Here is a 22,712-nt window from a genome sequence, read left to right as displayed (position 1 = left end):
TGTATCAGAGTACCTGCTTCTTTCTGAGAAGTGCCGGTACTCTCCAAATGAAAGTATTGCATTTAACTTGAGAAGTGCAGGTACTCTCCCTCTCAAAATGAAAAAGTGCTGATACTCAGTACTGGACGGAACCGGCCCGTTTAAAGCACTGCCCATACTTCAGTGCAAAAAAAGGGTGAAAACTGGGCTGGCGCACCCCCAAATTTGAAGGGACTGGTGTAGCAGTTGCACCATTGGCAGGCATTGGTATCCCAAAGGTGTGAGGCACCATTGATATCCCAAAGGTGTGAGGCACCTTTAATATTGAGTTTTATAAGAAGTTCACTTTGAGGGGAACTGAAATTTTTATAATTCTAATGCACTATTGGAATCCATTAAATAAGCTTATTTCTTGTTTTGCCCCTCACATCTTGCAGTGATTTTGGTAGCTCCATCTCTATTGGTGCTAAACCAATTTTGATATTGAGGGCCATTTTTACAAGGCCCTGGCGCTTCTTTGAGCCACATTAGCCTAATTTCTTTTATGCTAATGTGGCTCAAGGAGGCAATTTTTGCCACGCCATATTTACAAAGTGGTGCAATGCATGCATTGCGCCACTTTGCAATCCCTTGCGCCACTTTATGCATACATCAGGCATAATGTATGCAAGGGGCATTAGGATACCCGCAAAAATGGTGCAGTGAAGTCTACACGATTTCACTGTGCTCGGGGCAGGCATTAAAATGACACACCCGTTAAAATCAATGGTCCTCCTTGCACTTTGCTTCACTAGTGTCAAAATGTTTGATGCTAGTGCAGCAAAGCGCCACAATAGTGTAAAAAATGTTGACGCTATTGTTCTAACGACCGCCATGGTGCGCCGTATTGTAAATATGACACACACATGGTGTTGATTGATGGGATAAGGGCGACGCATGAAAGTGGTGCATCTGGCCCTGAATTTTGTAAATTTGTCTCTAAGTGGCCAACCTCCTAATAGTAAAAGAGCAAAGAACATACAGTCTTTTTGATTTGTACTAATTGTATATAAATATTCCTTGAACAGTACTATTTTGGATTTTTGACATGAATTCCCAGAGGCATTAAGAGTAAGTGAAAAAGTACTGCAGAAGTACTAGTTACATACTCTTTGTGCATCGACCCCATCAGAGGAAACCCGCAGTAGTAGCTGTTCGACCTTTACAGCTTGAATCTGCGAGTCAAGGGCACAGATGAGCAATGGATGGTCAAGTACGCGGTGCCGGGGTAATGTCTGGGAAGTGATGCTCCGGCAACAGGAAGGGGAGAAAAAGTCCAGATACTAACAAAGCGGCCAATCACTGCTGAAATGTCTTTCCGGAAGCTTTCCAGGGATCTGCGGCCTTTCTGCTCCAAGTTACATTTGTAAGACGGGCGGCCTGTTCTTCCTTATCCTGACAACAGGAAGCTCGGTTTTGACTTTTGACAGAGGAAGAAGTACCTCAGTTAGAAGCCATTTATATCACCAGGTGGAGCTGCCAGAGACTCATGGGACAGGTCAGTTCTGCTCAGAGCAGAAGGGACACGTTAATTCAATGTCCTTCCAAGTGCTGAGCTCTTACCTGAGTTCGGAGTTTTCTTATTTGTATCTCTTGCACCTATAGATCTGCAGAGTTCAACAAGAACACATGTTTCTAAATGTATTGGAACAGAGTGGAGGGCAACGCCTCAGGTTATCCCCCCTGCAATTGAAGAGATGGGACGGGGACTCTCTAAAGGTGATATTGTGTGAGTGGACTATCAAGTGACACTTCCTGGGAGCAGGTCTGTCCTTTTAAAGGCCGAGGAGTTTCTACGATGTGAAAATGAATAAAGTGGCTCTGTCCGAGCTGGACATGTTGTGCACCTTAAGAGTGGGGGTCGCACCCCACACAGGGCAGAGAATCATGCTTCCCTCTGCAAGGCGAAGGTGAGCCTCCCTTGGGGCCGGTCATTAGCACAAGCGTCTCCTTGTATTCAGGGATGTCTTATTGCATAAACCTCATTTGGTGAGAAGCATACAGCAACACCGAATTTTGTGGGGCGTTCAGTAAAGCTTTTCTACAACAGTGACACTTAGACAGGCTAATTCTTCGTTCAACGCTGCCCATTCGTCCATTTGTTGATACATACAAATTTAGGACAACATCCAATGATTTAATGTGACTCTCGATTCACATCTCCACTCTATGAATGTTAACAATGGTAATTCCAATCAGATGCTGCAACTTGTAGCAGTATTTTCTTAAGCACCAATACTTCTTCCATTGGTTATTTAACACAATCCCGTGGTCTTGTGGACAGGCAGCAGAATATTTTGTTTAAGAAAATATGACATTATTTCTTTTTCGAACCTTGGAGGCCAGTTTAATATTGAGTTCTATAAATAGTTCACTTTGAGGATCACTGAACGTTTAATAAATCTAGTGCACTACGGTATCCGAAGCAATAAAATAAGAACATTTTTTTGTTTTGCCTTTCAATTGTTGCACTTTCTTTGGTAGCTCTATTGGTGCCAAACTGATTTTTCCAAACTGCATACCGTTTTTAATATTGCTTTTTTTAGAGGGGTGGGAGGATTTTTGTTTACCTGTAGGCTGTTTATGTTTTGTTTTGTTTTGTTGTTCCTGTATTCTCATTTTACTTTTGCATTTGTATGCGTTTGGGTATTCGAATCATATGAATTGGGTTTGTAATATTATTTTTGCATCAGAATTTTGGTATAATAATGGTGTGACATTTTACAGGTACCTACCTGAAATAAACATGTTGACCTCTACAGAAGCCTCTAATCGAAAAACTTCAATCAGATTTTGCTTTGTGAAAATCCAGTCAACATATCTCTATTTTGTTTAATGACTTGGTGCTACACTGTATAAAAATGTATACATTAAAAACGCGTAGTTTTGAAAAAAATAAACCTCAATGTCGTCTGGTTAAAGAGTAGCAAATTAAACGTGGAAAATGCTAACTACAAATGTTGAATATTAGAAATTACGAATTGGAAATTAAGAATGCATACATTTATTTGAATAATGTTTTGTAGCAAAGCATCAAAGTGTAAATAATTTAAATTCAAACAAAAAGAGGGGCATGTCTGTCACCTCTTGGTGTTTCGTTTCAATTGATTAAAAAACAACAGGGAGTCATGCGTTTTGCAGCTGTATGAAGGGGTCTAACTGTATCACGATTCACCGTATTGCGTTATTCGTTTTTCACTAATTGCATAGAAGTACGTTATACAAAAAAAAAATCTAAATTGAAATTCATCATTTCAAGTTAAACCGTACCTCGTGTCATGAGTGTACAGCTAGTCATGATTTTTTTTAACCAAACGTGCTATGAATGATGGAATTTGCAGTTTCGATTATATCGCCATACAAATGGGGCTACAAGTCCCAGCATGCATAATGTGCTGTCGTAAAGTTGCTGATAGTCACTTTCATAACATGGCACCAGCAGTACCCCGGAGGACGAGTAGAGAGAGAGTCAGGGTTAAATTATGCTTCGCTCCATATGTAGTCTACTGCTAAACAATGAGAACATAAAAAGAGAGCAAGGGCGCGTCGTGAAAGGATATTTCACAGTGTCTACGTTTGATTTAACAAAAAAAGTGGGCTAGTTTTTCTGGCTGATTTAGCGACGGCTACATTTCAGAATAAATCAGTAGTTATCCTTGACCCACACTTGCATATTTATCTGCCTCCTGCGTTTCAAGCCAGTCCAAATCCCATATGAATTATAAATGTAGCCTGCAATTCTCACAATGACCACCAGAGAGAAGCAGTACCTAAAAAATGTATGTTCTGATTACTACGAAGGGAAACGCATTTGATTACACAATGATCGTGTTACAAAGTGTTACAAGGTGTTTGATTTGAACTTTGAACATCCGAAAGTTTAAATTAGTTTGATTTAGTTTAGTTACCTATTTAACTTCATAAATATTTAGTATAATATATATATATATATGTAATCTAGTGGAGGTCGCTACTAGGTAGTTATAATTAGGATCTAGTTTCTATATAAAAAGCATTTTTTTTCTTGCCTATATCTTTGGCGCCGCTTGACCAAGCTTCACCAGGCTTTCCAATAAAATTTGTCCATCACATCAGCTGCTGTCTGGAAAGTTTCCGGGTGAATCATCAGGAGGTGCAGAGAAAAAGGGCAATCCCAAAACACGTTTTCCCCATTCATTTTTCTACTGTATAGGGATTTTGAACAACAATAGCGCCAAGACTACTGGGTAGAAATAAATCAAATTTGGTAGAAAGGTAGGTCCTGGTCTAAAAGAGACCTTTTGTTGTTTTGGTGTCATTCTGTTCAGTAGTTTTAGAAACATTAAGGGAAAAAGAAATGTGTTTCTATAGGGACATGAAGGAATTGCGACCGCTCCCGACCTTGTGCTGTGATCTGATTGGCTGACAACACTTCAACAACAATTTGGACTAACTGCACAACCAAACAGTTATGTTCAAAACTTAAAATTTCAATTGGTGGTGCTCAATAAAGCTATAACATATCCGTTGCCACCATGTGTGAACTGGAAAAATACCAGTTAATGTCAAATATAAATGATAATAGTGGAGTACTCAAAGTACTTTTTTCAAACTCATAAATATATTACTTAGTGGAACAGGGGGAGAAATGTAATAGATCAATGCATAACGTAAGGAGGATGGAAAGCTAGTCATAAAGACATTAAATAAGAAACCATATGGTTGTCCACATTCTTTTGATCATTATCATCTTTAACAATAATAATTTATTTCTATATATTAAAAAGGCAATGTACTACTCATTTAATCCATAATCCATAGAATCACATGAAAAACCAACAACAAACTTATTAATTTATAGAAAGAAACCAAAAATAATATCCATGTATCTAAAATTCAATTTGTCTGTAGAGCTCAAATGTCCAATCTTTATGGCACATTATCAATAATGGTAAGATGCAGTTCATATGATATTGATCCAGATGTTCAGTCCTTATTGGTCCTCAACTGATGGAGACAAATTTCAGCCCATATGATGTTTTGGCCAGGCCTTATAGATCCCCAGCCAATAAAGGTGAGCTTCAGCTCATATGATGTTTTAGCCAACCAATAAAGGTGAGCTTCAGCCCATATGATGTTTTAGCTGACACGTGTTTTGTCCCATTCCGGTACTTTATCAAGGCTGATGAAATATTAACACTGAAAAAATAAATTATTTTATCATCTATTCCATGTATCCATCCGCTCATAGATATTTGTGACACCCAATTCTTATTTGATAAATGCCAAATGTCAAAGTCACCTTATAATCAAGTGTCCTATGCTATATCCTTTATTTGAAATCACAGTGCCAAATATATGTAAAAAGAACTTGAAGTGAAAGTATAGTCCAACACCCATAGATTCAAAGAACAGTTGTTAAACCAAAGAAAGCCTCAATGATCCCTTATAGTGTGGAACATGCTTTGTTAATAATGATATCAAGAGATACAGAATCTGAGTTAGGAAGTGGCCACAAAATCCAATAACAATAAGGTTTCTTAATATACCTTATATTCTGTTCGAAAAAAAACCTCAAAATCTCAGATTCAATAGAATCCAACTCTGTAAAATAATGTCCAAAGATTTGGTAAAATATCACACATTTTATGAACTATCTAGAGCTCAGACTATGTATCCATGCACATCACATAAACCAACCTTATTATTGGTTAGTTTGTTTGTTTTTAAATATCCTGGTTTAAATCTTTATCATCTCTTGATTCACCCGTATTCAGAGTGTTCAGACTCTCAATGCCGGTCTGTATGTCACATATGATAACGTGTACACATCTAAATATCATGAACAACAAGAATGATTTAATTGGATAGAATAATCGACGACCAGAAAATTAAGGAATCCATAAAGTATTACTATATTGATGCCGCATATTAACCAAACTAGGATCAAATAAATCGCGCCCATACAGTATCACGTTTTCCACTAGATTCAATTAACATTTACAAAATCATCGAAAGCCAAAATGAGGCCATTACGCACCCACCAATATTAAAAATAAATCATTGGCAGAAGTGATATCTATTGTATGTCTTCAAGTGAGATTCTTAACAATTTTATATATCAAAGTCTAGAAAGGAATCTTGCATAGTTTAACCCTGGAAATACCGATTAACATATCAGAAAGATATATCGTATATTTTATGATATTCATCAAAGAAGAACCGGTAATTAGTAGTTCATCATGTTTATCTCATATACTTAGACAAGTATTCGGTAGAAAATCCCTTTAAAAAATAGAACTACATTTATATTCAAATTATATTCACATTGTTATCTAGATACCTTTTACCTCTAATTCCTACCTGACCCGATGCCTCGTAACCAGTATTTAATATATGCAAACAAACCCAAATTTGGATTTAAAGAACCCGCTAACCAATCAAACCGCAGTACGGTGTCAGATGAATATTCCCACGAAGGGGTATTTTCGTTGACGCTGTGGCCATTTTGTAGAAGCAAAGTAAAGAATCCACTTGTTCAGGACACAACAGTCCTTACAACACAAAAACAAGATTCTTACATTTTAAATCATATTGTTTTTCAAAACCAAATTATATGATAATGTTAATAAATTATACTTTCATATCAAACAATGTTTTTTCAAAAGGACACGATTCTACAATTCCTTCGTAGTGCATAAATTTACCATCAACAATAAATATACTTTCTCAGATTTGTTATGGACCTCATCAGCTACGCTAAATGTATACAATCAGGCCCCAATCAAAAAAGAGAAACTGCTTTAAGAGACCGGTCAATCCAATCCTTAATATATGTGTATACAAATAGGTATATATTGCAAATATTGAGTTAATTGCCACAGCGGTCATTTCTAAGGGGCAGATTTACAACTACGGATGTTAATTCACATGAAATAATTTCTCAGAAAATCCCAAAAATGATTTTTATATAAGTTTGAACCGCATATTTCTACGAAGCAAAGTTATATAACTATATTAATGGTTATATTTTTCAATTTAAAGAAACATTATATATAGGTTATTTAGACACCACAATTTCCTCCTATTCCACAAGATTCAAACCCAGCATGAAGTTGCCAACCAACTACCACAAAAACATATGGGTTCACAAACCAATATGTAAACAACCAATTTGGTATTACAGTTTATAAACGTCGCTATCTTATATTTTTTGCTCCCATTGAAACTAAAATCCATGGTTTTATGTAAAGCTATATTGCACATGTTGCAGAACCCACGTTTATAAAACCCACAGATCTTAGTAGGAAGCCAAGTTTCGTTTTTTTCTTTCATCAGTGGTAAATAGCTCTCACAAACCAAATCTCTAATAGTTTTCCCCCTCTTATGAATCATTTTAGGTTTAGAGGGTAGTATGTTTGAAAAAGTTTGGTCTGTATGTAGAACATTCCAATGTTTGCACAATACTTTATAAATATCATAGCTATTTTGACCGTAAGATGTGCAAAAAGATATAGATTTGTGCACTGAATGAGATCTCGATTTACTCTGTATTCTCATTAGAGATGTCCTCGATAATTTGTTGATCTTATTTCTAGATGCCACTAATACTCTCTTTGGGTAGCCTCTTTGGAGAAATCTATTTTCCAAAAGATTCAACTCAGTTTCCACTGATTCCGGTTGACTACAATTCCTTTTCATCCTAATCATCTTGCCAAATGGAATGGCCGATATTTGGGACTTAGGGTGACTACGGTATGCACTTCTACAACAGAAGCCATTGAAGTGTTGTCAGCCATCTTGGGACTCAGCTGAAGCTGAGACTCGCTAAAAAAGTAAAAAATAAAGAAATAGGGCCAGGGTACGAACACCCTGACACCTTAGCTCTGGTGTTGGGGTCCCAAAGGGTCCCTCCCCCAGGACTAAAAATAATTTATTTTTATTTTACAGCCTGAGTCACAGTGGATCCACGGCTATTCCGTAAAATAAAAAAAAACTAAAACCACTAAGCCCTTTGTTATTATAAAGCCCCCGGGTGGGCCAAGACCTGGGGGCATTTGCTTAAAAATGAGGGGGAGGGGGCTTGTGGCCCCCTCCCACTGCCCCATGGACCACCACCTACCCGGGAATTATGATTAATATGCGTGGGGCATGTGCCCCCGCTGCCCTGGGGAACACCACCTCCCCAGGGCTCTAATGAAATATGTGGGGGGCTGTGCCCCACCAGTGCCCCAGGGACCACCGCCTCCCTGGGGCATTAAAGTAATAATATGCAGCGGACTGCCCAGTCCCCTCCCGAAGCCCTTGGGACCACCACGTCCCCGGGCTTTAAAGGAATAATATGCAAGGGGCTGCCCGGCATACTCCCATTGCCCTGGGGACCACTACCTCCCTGGGGCGATCAGTGTGATGTATGCAGAGGGTGGGGCTGTGGACCCACTGTGCCTCAGGGGCCGCCACTACCCTGGGGCTTAAATGTATTGATTTGCAGGGGCCTCACGGCCCTCCTGCAGCCCCAGGGTTCACCCCTTCCCCAGGGCTTTAATTGTAGGAGGGGGGCTGCATGGCCCCCCTCAAGGAGCCACTGATTGCCCTGGAGACTGCCACCCCCCATGTCCGACTCCTGCTATGTTCCATGGTGCCAATCCCGGCACATAGCTGTTTGCTGTGGCTTGGCTGCTGCTTTGCAGCTGCAGCCAAGCCACAGCAAACACTTTGGTTTGTGACAGTGGGACCTGTGAAACAGGTCCCGCTGTCAAAAAACAAAGCTTTCATCTCTGTCCCCTGCAGGGAACAGAGATGAAATTCTTCAGCAAGCAGGGATCTGCTATTACAACCAGCACCCTGCTTGCTGAAGCAATGGCACTGCGAGGTAAGCCTTGAGACTAACCCGCGGTGCCAGATAGACCATAAAGGGCATTTTGTTTAACAATAAAAAATAAATAAGTAAATATGGAGGGACCGCTGGCGAGACCTTGAGGTCTCCCTCACAGCCCCAGACAGCCCATGAAAGGCTAAAAAAATGTGGAAAAAAAAGAAAGCAATACCTCTGTGTGAAGGTCTCAGACCTTCACACTGAGCACTCAGGGTTCAAGTCTAGCCAGACTTTCTTCCCTCTTTTTTTTTTTGTACAAAATATTAAATTTTTTTTAAATTACAGGTACATGTTTTTTTAAAAAATTGTACAGACATATCTAATTCTAAGTATATCATACATCAAAGACTAAAAAACTCTCTATCTTTCTCCCTCTCACTTCCTTTCCCTCTATCTCTCTCTGTTTCTCTTTCAATCACTTTCTCCCACTCACACACGCACTCAGACCCTTACACACCCACTCATAGATCCACTCAAAAACTCATACATCCACTCACAGACCTATTCAAAGTCTCGTGCACAGACACACAGCCCCAGTCAGACCCTCACTGACTCTCACAAACCCACTCACATACCCACTCAGACAGTTACGCACCCATTCGCAGACCCATTCAGACTCTAAAACACCCACTCACAGACCCACTGAGAGCCTCATACACCCACTCACAGACCCACTGAGAGCTTCATACACCCACTCACAGACCTGCACACTGACACATCCACTAAAACACTTATGTACACCCTCTCACACCCAGGCAGACTTTGTCACAGCCACTCTCACCACAGATACACCCTCTCACATCTATTCTGACACCCAGAGAGGCCATGAGAATATTCCAATATTTTTGAAATAGCTCTCTAATTTGTGCCCTCTCTTTACTGTAAGTTAAGATCAACCTGTTTTCTTGATCTGCTTTTTCCTTCTTTGGTTGCTCTTTTTTGTGATTAGAGTACCCAATCGATTCATTCTTTTTGTTCTTTCATATCCTCTTTGATATGTTTCTGCTGGTATCCCCTTGTACGGAATCTCTGTCATGTTATTTTGTTGTTCATTTAAAAACTGTCCTTAGTTGAGCAGTTTATTTTAAGACTTAAAAAGTCTCCAATTGGTATGCTATTGAGTAATGGTTGGGAGTGAAAGCTTGAACCATGCAGCGTGGATTTGGTAGATGTTTCTTTTTGACACAAGATTGTCTCCAGTTTCCCATCATCGATGTAGATGGTAACGTCAGAAAAGTTAATACATCCTTTGTCAACTGTATAGGAGAACCATAAACCAAATTAAATGGTAGATCATCTATGTATCTAGTCTAGAACCCTCTTCTGCAAGTACTGTTTATGTTGCTCACCATATGTATATGGTAGCGATCGCCACTGTGCAGTTATAAATAGGTCAGATTTTCTAAAGGAAGGTCATTTTTAGTCGAGCGTGAAAGCACTCTGACCTGTTTTAAGTATTGTGGAGGCTTTTTAACCACACCCATCACTTTCATACATTCCTGAGCTTGCCTTTCAAAAAATTACTTGATGTAATTAGTAAATTCTTTATGTTTGTCCCGCCTTGAGGCTGTTTTCGTCAGGCCTTGCAGACTGCCCCAGTTGCATGGGTTACTGCACAATTGCAAATATCCTTCAGCATGGGCAAACTATTTTTTTCTTTTGTCTCTCCCCATCGTGCTGCATGGCAGCCATGGCGCTCATAGCTCAAATAGGCACAACAGCATGAACTTGATCGGCGGTATTAGTGTGCTGGTCAAATTTTCCACAGTTACCTAATGAGAGCGATTTCTTGTGGCTCTACCCTTAAGACACTTGAAATTGGTAAATGCTTTAGGTAAAACAGAAATCCTCAAAGCGAATGCGGCTCTCCCAGCACAGCGGGAGAGCTGATACTACAAAATTCACTGCACTCGGGAAACTCGCCCTATCATGGTTTGCAGGGCATTGCTTTTTCAAAACATTTTTATCATAACTCAGCCTGTGGTGGTCCTAGGACAATGGAACCACCAACAAAATATTCAGCACGACAAACTCTTTCTGTCTAGATCATCTCTGGGTCCCCACACTATGTTACTCAAGACCCCAAAATATTAACCCCTCCCACCATTCAGTGTCTTTTTAAGTTCTCTCATGGCTGGAACTTTTGTTTTTACAGCTGAGAGTAGCTTATTTTTTAAGGGCCTTGTTTGTAAAATCATTTCTATAGGTTTGCTTTCCCTGAAAATATGCAATTGGGCTAAATATGTGGTTGCTTTGCATTACTTATTGCCATTTTCTTTTTGTGTGGTTATGCTCTCTAGGGGATAACTATATAGTTATATGACCATGTTTCTTATAAATGCTATTTTCTTTGTGATGTTCTCTAGGAGCTGTTCTAAACATTACAGTCATATCAATATACAAAAATATGTGCCGCACAGAAACATGCCCCATAATGCTGTGCAGTGCATTACTTTTACAAAACATTATTACTCATAACTCAGCCTGTAGTGGACCTAGGACAATTTGACCACCTTCAAAACGCTCTTTTTGTCTACAGCATCTCTGAGTTCCCACACTAGGATGGTTGGAACCCCAAAATTATAACCCTCCTCACCAGTCAGTACTTTTTAAGTTTTCTCCTGAATAGAACTTTTGTTTTACAACTCAGAGAAGTTTTGTTTAAAATCTTAAATGCCTTGCTTGTAATATCAATGTAGTAGGCCTGTTAGCCCTAAAACTGCCCTCAAGTGGCTAAGTATATGGTTACACTGCATTACTTTCTCCTGTTGTTTTCATGGAGTTATGCCTTCTAGGGTCTAACAATATGGTTACATGACCATGTTTCTTAAAATGATATTTCTGTTATGGTGCCATCTAGGGGCTGTTTGGAGCATTACAATCTTGTGCCAAAAGTTTATTTCTGATAAAGGCTTATATGATAATTGTATATGTTTTATATGTTTTAATAATCTATTCTTATTACAATTATGATCATGATTCAGGCAAACTTAACATCCTTATTACACTATGACTGTGCCTTTTTTGGGGGAATTGTGTTAGCCAGCCAGCAACTCTGATGGTGGGATGGTGAAAGTGGTATTCTATTGGAATTAGTATGGCAGATTTAAATTAGGATGCTAACTGGCAACGTTTTCATTTTCTTGCTGCAGATAGAGGAAGAAGGTAAATGGAAGTGCTTTAGTTATATGCAGGACCACTGGAATTGTATGGCAGTAAGAGACAAAATTACGAAGCACTGTTAACCAATTTATGTGGCAAGAAAAGTTCAGTTATGAATTTACAATGCAAAGAGCTCTAACTCAAGCAAATGTGAAACCTATTGCATTGCAAATTATTGTTTGTTTTGATAATAACTTATGCATAGTTTCACTAAAGTGGGAGCAAGAAAATTTTGGGGTCTCAAAATTGCAGTTCACATGTTAATGCTCATGGCAAACTTTGCTCTCCGCTACAGAAAAAAAATGCTGATTGGAATTACACCAACATTGGCAAACAGTTAAAACTTTAGTTAGAAAGCATGCAGTTTGGTTTAAACCTATTCAGTAATTTTTGAGAAATTAGGGTGTAAAGAGAGGCTCAGGTTGGGCACAAAGATATTAAAAAGTTAGGCATAGCTGGTCTGCCAATGTCTAAATATGCTCTGATTGGCCAATTTTAAGTAACTAATCAATCCTGATTGGCTGGCCACAACATAAACAGTATATTATGGTAGCTATTACAGGATTCAGGGAGATGGTCCCTGTATCTTGATAATGAAATAATAAATATAATAAATCATTTAAAGGGACAGAGTAGAACACCATGATCCTCAACAGTATGTCCAATGAGAATAGCCACTGGGGTGGTGGTTACTGGGGTGCATGTGTCCTAAATGGACCCCTTAAATATTTGCCCCTGGGGGTGGTGGTCCCTGGGATAGTGGGGGACCACAGGACCCTTTTGTCAATCACATTTATTGCCTGGGTGGTGGTGGTGTATGAGGCAGCGGGGTGGGCCCTGGCGGGGGTGGTCCCCAGGGTATGGGGGGCCACAGACCCCATACATATTGTTACTTAAGTGCCCCGGGGAGGTGGTGGTCCCTGTTGCAGTGGGAGGGTGCTGGGCAGCCCCTCCCACACATGGTAACTAACACAGCCCTGGGGAGGTGGTTGTCCCCAGGGTGTGGGGGGGTTGTGGGCCCCCACAATATATAAAAATAAAAAAGCCCCCGGGAGGTGGTGGTCCCTGGGGCTTTGCCCCCTCACAACATTTTTAATGCCTCCAGGACCTGGCCCACCCAGAGGCATATAAAAAAGTAAGCACAGGAGCCAGCACAAATTTACGAATATCTCAAAGTGCTAAGGGGTCAGGGTGTCCCTACCCTGGCCCCTTTTCTTTTTTTAAAACTTTTTTTATTGGGACTCAGTTCAAGCCGAGTCCCAAGATGCCTGCCAACACTTTCTGGTTTGATGTGTTAGCAGCCAATCAGAGCTGTGCATTTCCCTGCACAAGCTCATCTATGTTCACAAATACTTTGCTGCCAGAGATATACAAACTTGAATTTCCCTAAATTTCTTAAAAACTGCTGAACAGATTTACCCCAATTAACAGAAAGCACAAACTGCGCACTGACAGCTAGCTTTCTGCCAAATTTGGTGTAATTCCATCCAGTGGTTTGGGCTGTAGACTTAACACAGGAAGCAAAACGTTTTTTGAGCCCCCTTTTCTCGGCCCGCTTCACTTTCCATGCGCACCAAGAATCACTGGGTCGCTTTTTTTAGAAACGTTTATGAAGGTTCATCAAACGTTGCAAAGATGCTTTTTCTATGGAAACATTTTCCTAATTATAACTACCTAGTGGCAAGTGCCACTAGATAATATATATATGTGTGTGTGTGTAAATATATATATATATATATATATATATATATATATATATATATATATATATGCTTGATTGGTATTTGTAGAGTGTAGATCTAGCTCGAGAGCAATAGAGCACTAAACAGGTGGGATGGACCAGGAAGATCTAAATAATGGTAAAAGGTAGAGGGCAAACTGTTGGGTTGCCGTAACATAAATGCCAATAGACCTGTTTCAAGCAGGAGACTCGCCTTTAATACAACTCAATGGGAGAGATACAATTTCCTGATTATTTTTTTAAAAATCTCCCATTTTTCTCTTCTAGAATGTTGGCATGTATGGGGTAGTGTTTCTTGAAGAGATGTGTCTTCAGATTTTTTCCAAAATTGTGGGAAGAGTCCTTGCTTAAGGTCCTGCCCCAGAGAATGGTGAAAGGAGTGTTGGTCCTGGCTTTTGCAGACAGCAACATCACAGGCTTCTCCCCTTCTTCCCTTGTGCACAGGAGGTGAGGCGACTCTGCGTGCCACCATTTTGGAGATGGCTCCTCTGGGCACCTATAGACAGGCACAAAATAGCAACTCCCAGCAGCTTTCTCTACATATTGGAGAATTAGCAAGGGCCAGAGTCAGAATCACAAGGTTTCTGGCCCAGTCTCAAAAGCAGGAAGCCGGGCCTGAACAGCAGCTGCCTCCCCAGAGTGACAGACCAACAAAAGGGACAGGCCTTACCGAAGGAGTGTTTTTCTTGCAGCCTGTAAGGAAAACATCTCTGTTCTGATGGGCTGTGGATGCCATGGCTAGTTTACCTTTTGAGGAGTCTGATGCAGGGAGTTTGTCTTCCTTAATGAATACCTCTGTGCCAAGGACTGCAGTTGAGTGAGTGGGTGAGGGATGTGGGCTGAAGAATATGTGAGGATAATTGAGGACTCTAATTGGTGGGCGGGGTACTAAGGATTGAAGTGTTCTTATACCAGCAGGCTTGAAGGAGTCATATTGTGATTCTGTATTTTCTATGTAGGTTTCTTGATAACATGACACCACTTGATTGTTGCAAAACTTCATAATAATGCTTTTGGAAACAAATGCTGACTCCCCAAGAGGAGCATGATCAAAAGGGGACAACAAATGTTAATTTGCTAATAACTTATGCATAGTTTGACAAATCTGCACAAAATTAATCAGAATTTATGAGTTGAGTTTTTGTTGGTATATCACGTTGAGACCAATTCATGCAAGGGAGATTTCATTTTGGGGGTAGAGGGGTTGGAAGGTGGGGGTGGTGACTTTTTCAGGAGTTTAAGACACAACAACAGTTACTAGATTAATATTGTCACAATCACAGTCTTTTACCGATGTTGTCCTGGAGTCTGTCTTACTATTGGGCCCATAACTGAACACCACGTTGACCTAGTTAGCTCTTTATCCTTAGGTTAGGGCAGTCAAGCAATCAAAGACTTACTCAGGGAAGTAGAAGAGGGTTAGACTCGAACACTACCAGAACATCCACTATCAGTCAATAATTCACTATCCAGGCAGTGTTTTCACTTAATAACAGAAAAGTATTTTACTGCCAACACACAACACAATATTGTATATAATCATCAGAGAGCAGTTAATTTGGTACCACACATTTGTAACTACTAATTATGATAATTTGGGAGACAAAGTATGCTGCTCCTCTAGGACAGGTATTACCCAGGAGTTCAATGCAAAGCAGTCATTAGCCCTTCTAGAGGAATTTTGTGGGGCGTGTTTGCAGGGGCCCCCCCAAGTCTTGTTGGCCCTCTTTCCAGGAGTTTTGAAATGTTTAGTTTTCAAAGGGATGATTCTTCTCCCTCCCGGTGTCGCATTGGCACTATACTTTCCTCTCCTTCTCTACTATTGGTGTGGGACATGCCTGTCCTGCCGTAGCCAACAGGAAGCGGGCGCAGCAGTCCTCGGTGTGGTGTATATCCTCCCATGGCCCATTGAGTGGGTATTGCCTTGACTCTTCTCCGCCCCAGACAACTTTGTAGCAGTTCACATCAAGTGTGCATGCACAAACCTGGAAGAAGACTTATGTCCCCCCCTCTCCCTCTTATAACTAAAAAGTATGCAAGGTCAGGAGGATAATGAACTTGGACACCCTCCGTAAAGAGCAAAACAAGAAAACGAAACTATTTTTCTTTAAAAACAACTTTCACCAGGTTGGTTTAGTCAACCTAGTAAAAGCAGTTCTTGAAGTAAAGTTCGTCAAAAAGGGAACAACCAAAATAATTCATCATACCAAGTTTCCTCAGGTGTATTTTCCGAAGACACACATATATAACTGTCTTGCTCTGTCAATCCTAACTCTTCTTCTGTAATTTGGGGCTAGTATTGTCCACTGAACCTGAGCAGCGTGTCTGATGAATTGTGATTGGTATCAGCATTGTGTTCAGGTGGTTGGAAGTGAAATTATGACATTGTTAAGGGGTGGATGATATTTTGTGTGTTATTTTCCATAGCCATTTGGTTCGTTTAATGTGTCCATTTGTTTAAATGCGTTATTCTTGTATACATTGCTACATTTTTAGGTCAATAGACATTTATATAAGTTAAATTAGCATTACTGTAAGATTTACCCGTCACTTTTGGGTGGGGCAATGTTTAGTTTTCATGTGTTATTATGTTTGCATTGCAGCTTATGATGCAGCGCATCTGTTCTTTTTACTTATGACACATTTTATTGAGCTTTTTAATTCAATCGACAAGTAGATGAATTACAGCAGTTTCAAAGTTACCCATAGTGAAACCATAGAAAAGGCGTCTTCACATGAATGGCAAAACATCTCTCTCTGATCACTTCATGATTTTACAAAGACAGAGAAGGACCTTCTTATTCTTAACATCCCTCTGTATAGCATCCAGATGCTCCTTATCTGTTGGTGTTTCTGCGGGCATCCTTGTGATTGGTATATTGGTGCTTTCGGCACTCTACAGCTACCAAGGCCAATATTCCATGTGGTGAGGATTGAAGTTCCTGCTTGCTTCTCTGCAAATACCAGGCCACTCCCACAACAGCTTTGAAACCTGTGTAGTACTGGACCTCTAATATGTTAATCAGAGCTATTTATGCAGTTAGGGCAACGTTACATTTCAGGACTGGAGCAACGATTCCCTTCACCTCCTCCTATAAGAGCTGGTAACCCTGCTTGACCATATTCTGTAGAGGAAGTTCCCAATGTATGTATGGCGTTAGAGACAAGTGTTAAGGAGCCCCTGTACATATGCAGTAGCCTCCTGAAGTAATTGTGATGTAATTATTTAATAATTATTTAAATTGAATAAGCCTATATCTAGAAGATAGAGCAGTTTCCCAAGGTTTCTCACCTTTGGAAGGGGAAGTGTTGATTTTCCAAGCTTGTGATAGTACATCGAAGTTGTTTGGTGTAGTTGTTACTATGGACATGTCTTCTTTAGCCCTGAAAGTTCAGGAATGTTGAGTGTCGCTTCAAGAGAGCTGAAATCCGGCAGGGTGTCTACATTTTTCGAGATAAGGAGGTAAACTGCAGCTGTAATTGTCAATAAAACTATGTCTGTTGGAGTCTGAGCTCCTCAGACAGATAAGTCGAAGATTTCATTTAACTAGAACACCCAGTGTCAAAATCCTTAGTTTGTCCCAACCCTCATCCCCCTGTAGAGCAGACACCTGGGGGAGTTATGTGCCCATCCACTGTGAATTTTCATTAATGAGCTTAACCTGCAATTTTGTAAGTGACAAACTTTCATTGAGATTGTAAGGACCACTTTATTGGTCAGAAAAGTACCTGTGATGGCCGTCCTCTCTACAGATATAGGGCCTCATTTAGAGTTCGGCAGATGGGAAGGCCAATGAAACCGCTAAAAAAAGGCTGACAGAGAACCAGGTCTTAACCAACAGGGCGGTGCTGTGTGCGGCTCCGACCTGGCTGATTTCAACCTGCACCCACCATCAGCCTGTCGGGATCACTGATGCCAGTGGAGATGAGGGTACCCTGGCAGGCTGACCGCCAGGGTCTTAATGTGGTGTTTGGACCACCACAGCAGTGGCAGCCCTAACCGCCACCACACGTCTGGTGGTGTTGTGATCTCCAGACTCGTAATGAGGCCCTAAGCAAGGATATAATCACTTCAAGTACCCTGAACTCTGTTTTACATGTCAGCTCTGACCAGGGATGTTACAACCAGCCATTAATGACCAAAAGGTGCACAGCACGGTAATATGAGATGAAGTCAGCCATGCCCGAACCTCCAACATATGTTGATTTTTAACCTTTGCCTATGGACACCCTCTGCACACTATCCTTCCACAGGTGTGCCCCTGTAAGGGAGGTAATGCTCTTGAGGAAAGACATGTGAATCATGAATGGAGAATTCTGTAAAATATAAAAGTTTTGTGATAACGCCACCATTTTAATTAGGGTCAAACATGGGTCCCTAGTTTGTTCCTTGGTGAAATGCATCACCAGGTACTGAAAGCCAAGACCAATTAGTTTAATGCGTGAGTTCAAAGCCCATTTCTGCACATTTGGTATTAATACAAGGTTTAATATTGCATGGTTTAATGTACTGACTGAGCAGGTTGAATGTGGAGTATTTCCATTACCATTCAATAATAGAAATATCTTTATTCTCAGACTGAGACCTTTAGTATTGGTTTTAAGCTCATTTAGACTGATTGCGGGGAAGCATTTTTAAAATGTCAGTGGTTTATTTCTTACCAGCTTTAGGGCTAGATGTATCAAAGGATTTTGCATTCGCAAATGGTGCAAATCAGTAAATTCCACTGTTTGCAATTGCAAAATCTTTTACGATGTATGAAAGGCATTCGGAGTGCAATATTAGGGAATCATTAAAATAGCAATTCCATAAAATAATGACTAGATTTTGCGATTACCAGACTGCGATTAGCAAATATCGAATCACAAATCAATGTATCAAGCATTCGCAAATTGCAATTAGTCGCAAAATGGGTTTTTGCATGTGCAATTTACCACAAATTGAAACAGGTGGTAAACAGGTGCAGCCTAAATAAAGAGGCCCAGAATGCATCAGCTCTTTTCAACATTGGCTGCACTCTACGTCATGGCGAGGAGGATGAGGATCCTGGCAGATTTGAGGAGAGTGAGGAGGAGACAGGAGTGCATTTTTAGAGTGCGTATTAACCTATTTGAACAGACAGAGGAGGAGATTTTTGACAAGTACAGGTAGCTGATTTACAACCCCTACTGCAGCGACACACACACACAGAACCAATGCCATACCCACTCATGTGCAGGTATTATGTTCCCTGCACCTCTTAGCCTCAGGAAGCTATTAAGGGGTCATAGCAGCAGCTGGAGGTGTAGATCAAAGTGCGCTTTCACGCTTCTTTAATGCATTCCTAAATACAATATTAACCAAAATCCATTTGCACATAATATTCCCCAACACACCACATGATTTGCAAAAACACAAATTTGATTTCTATCAGGAAGCCCAATTTCCACATGTCATTGGCTGCATTGGTGAGACACATGTAGCAATCTGTCCACACTTTGCCACAGAGTATGTATATAATAGGAAGAGAACACATTCCATGAACATCCAGGTCATATGCAATGCCTCCAACATAATAACGGATCTTGTGGCCAGATACCCAGGTAGCACACATGATTCATACATCTTCAGGCACAGTGGAATACACACAAGACTTCTTGCTGGAGAGTTTGGTGAAGGAAACCTACTTGGTAATGTAACAGTGAACAATGTTGCATAACGTCTATGTGATGTCACATATAACAATAACTAATTTTAATCTCCTATCATTCTAGGAGACAGTGCATATACAGTTCGGTCCTTTATCTTAACACCCTATCTCAATCCTGCCACGCCAAGTGAGAGGAGGTACAATGCAGCACACAGGAGGACACATAGCACAATTGAGAGGACCTTCGGCCTGCTGAAAAGTAATTTCCGATGTCTGCACAAGAGTGGGGGCACACTGCAATACACATACGTAAACCACCTGCAAAATCGTGGCCACATGTGCAATGCTGCACAACAACGCAACGCCAAGAGACATACCAGTGGAACCCACAGAGCCAGACTCCGATGAGGATGATGACCCCTTGCTACCCCTTCACCGAGCAGACAGAACCAGTGCAGCAGAGGGCAGGCAAAGACGTGCTGATATTAAGTGCAACTATTTCTTAGGTAATTAATGACAACACCATGTCTACTTTCATTTATTGCTGTAGGTATCACATTTATTGCCATGACTTCAGGTAATATATGTGTGAATAGGACATAGGTATACAAAATACACAATCAGGTCCCAATTACAGTGGACGCTATTGACATCATATGATATGCAAGTCCCCCGTACTTATCCACATGACTTTTTACGTCCACGCACTCCACTTGAACGCCCAGTGGTCTCAGTGGCACCTCTTGTGGCGGGTTCAGAGACAGTACTGTGTCTGGAACTGCGACGCCTAGAATCCGTCACAGGAGCTGTGACACTGCTGAGGCTAGAGACCTCCTCACTATCCCCACCACCCAGTTTGCTGTTTGTAGCACTCCGGGCTGTCTGTATTGTCTCCAATATATTGGTGACTTGCACCAATCCTCCTGCAACGTCCCAAATGCAATGTGCCATTTCCACTTGCATGTCCACAGCACGTCGTGACACCAAAGCAGTTGTGGTAGAGAGCCAATTGACAGATCTGGTGAACCCATCCAACCTGCCCATCAATTGGTGATGGTTCCTACGGTGGGTGACATGCTCCTGATGCATTACAGTGCAGAGTTCCTTAATGGCATTTGCCATCTCCTTCACATGTTCTGCTGTAGCTTGCTGCCTCTCATGCAGCTTGCACATGTTGTTATTGAGAGACACCAACTGCCTGTGCCTTGATCCCATGTTGTGATCGATAGACACCAAGTGCCTGTGCATTGATCTCATGTGTTTACATTGTAGGTGCTGCACTTTCAACATGGATGCCTCAAGGCCACCAAACAGTGATGGGCCCTTACTTTCCTCTGTGCACTGTCTGCCTACTTCTTGACGCCTCCTGAGGGGAGTAGATTGACGCTGGAACAGGGACTGCTGTCTGTAAGTGCTTCTAACCTCTGGATGTGGTGTGGGTACTTCTTCCTGCAGTTCATCAGAGTCCAGGGTAAACTCAGGGAGGGGTAGCACTCTTGCCCTGCGTCTGGATGGTGCTTGTACGATGGACTCACTGGTGTTTAAATCGGACTGTGGCTGACTGTCGTCATTCCCCTCTTTTTCACTTTATTCTGCATTAGGGCCAGGAACATCTGCAACAACAATGTGCAGCATGTCATTCATGATGTTCACCTTGAATTTGTAATCTCACAGTTACTTTCAGGATCAACATTTCCCCTGGCATAGTGTCTCTAATTGTCCGTTGTGTTATTTCTCTGTTTGGTTTTATAGTATATTGCTATTTATGTAGTAGATGCACTTTTGGGGTGTGGACTACCACTCCCACAAGTTATTGTTGTGTTGAATGGAATATGTGGCATGTACTACTTATCCCTGTGCATAGTGCTATTGCAATTTTCTCAGGGGTTTTCGTACATGCATATATGGTGATTAAAATTATTACTTCCCTTAGCTTTGCTGGTGCTGGGTGTACCTGAGGTGTCAATGTCAGTGACACCACTAACTGCTTCAGGCAGCAGTGTTGAATCCACCATGTCTTCCATGGGGGTGGACAGTGTCTGGGTGGGTGGTCCTCCTCCAGTGCTCCTTGCCTCGTTCAGTCTGCTTGCTACTCTCTCTTTGGCAGTTGATCACAAGTCGTACCAGCGCTTACATATCTCCTCTATGGAACGCTGCACAACACCCACCACGCATACTTTGGTCTGGATGTTAGTCCACATTCTCCTCTTCTCATTTTCTGGGACCTGTAGTAAGTGTTTGCCAAATAACTGGTCATGGTTCTTGACCACCTCTTCTGTGAGCACCTCCAATTCCTGCTCTCTGAATTTCAGTTTTCTCTTCCTCTCTACTTTGTCCTTTCCATTCCCATCAGTGGCCATAGTTTTTCCTGGTCCTGGCTGACTTTCCTGAATGCTTCCCTTTAGCTGTGCTGGGTCTCTGCCCGCTCCTGTGGCTCAGGCTTCGGGAAACAGCATGCACTGATCACTTCCTGATTGTGATGTCATCAAGCTGCTCCAGAATACAAAAATCGCAATATGCGATTTCCAAATTCCGATTCACTATTTTACCGAATCGCTATTTGGTACTTGCTATTTGTGATTGAGAATTTTAAGAAATTGCAAAACATTCTGCAATGGTGTTGTTACATCACATTTTGCGAATCTCAGTTAGCAATTTGGTAAAAATCGTTATTTGGTATTCGCAAATGCAAACTTTGATACATCTGGCCCTTAGTGTTTAAAATCCATCCTCTGTTGGTTCAGTTTTTTCATACTTGTGTATCTGTGCCTGCCCAATAAATTGTGCTAGGTGTTTAGTCAGTTACAAGATCTTTTATGTACTAAAGCCCATATTTGAGAAAAAGCGGCGCATCAGAGCTGATGCGCCGCTTTTTCTTTGCTCCCCTACAGGCACCTAAAAACACCATAGTTGCACCATATTTATAATAAGATGCAACATGGCGGTGGTTAGCACAATAGCATCAACATTTTTTATGTGTTTGTGGCGCTTTGCTACACTAGCATCAAAACGTTTTACAGTAGTGTAGAAAAGTGCAAGGAGGCCCATAGGTTTCTATAATTTTAAAGCCTGTTCTGAGCAGGCGTTAAACATGACACCAAAAATGGCACAGTGCAAAAGGTTAAGGCCCGTATTTATACTCCGTTTGCGCCGAATTAGCGTCGTTTTTTTCGACGCAAATTCGGCGCAAAACTAACGCCATATTTATACTTTGGCGTTAGACGCGTCTAGCGCCAAAGTATGGGCAAATAGCGTCATTTTTTTGCGTGAACGCCTTCCTTGCGTTAATGAGATGCAAGGAAGGCGT

This window comes from Pleurodeles waltl, chromosome 12 (assembly GCF_031143425.1).
Source record: "Pleurodeles waltl isolate 20211129_DDA chromosome 12, aPleWal1.hap1.20221129, whole genome shotgun sequence".
Classification (NCBI taxonomy): domain Eukaryota; kingdom Metazoa; phylum Chordata; class Amphibia; order Caudata; family Salamandridae; genus Pleurodeles; species Pleurodeles waltl.
The sequence above is the reverse complement of the archived record's forward strand: the minus strand, read 5'-3'. Positions refer to the sequence as shown.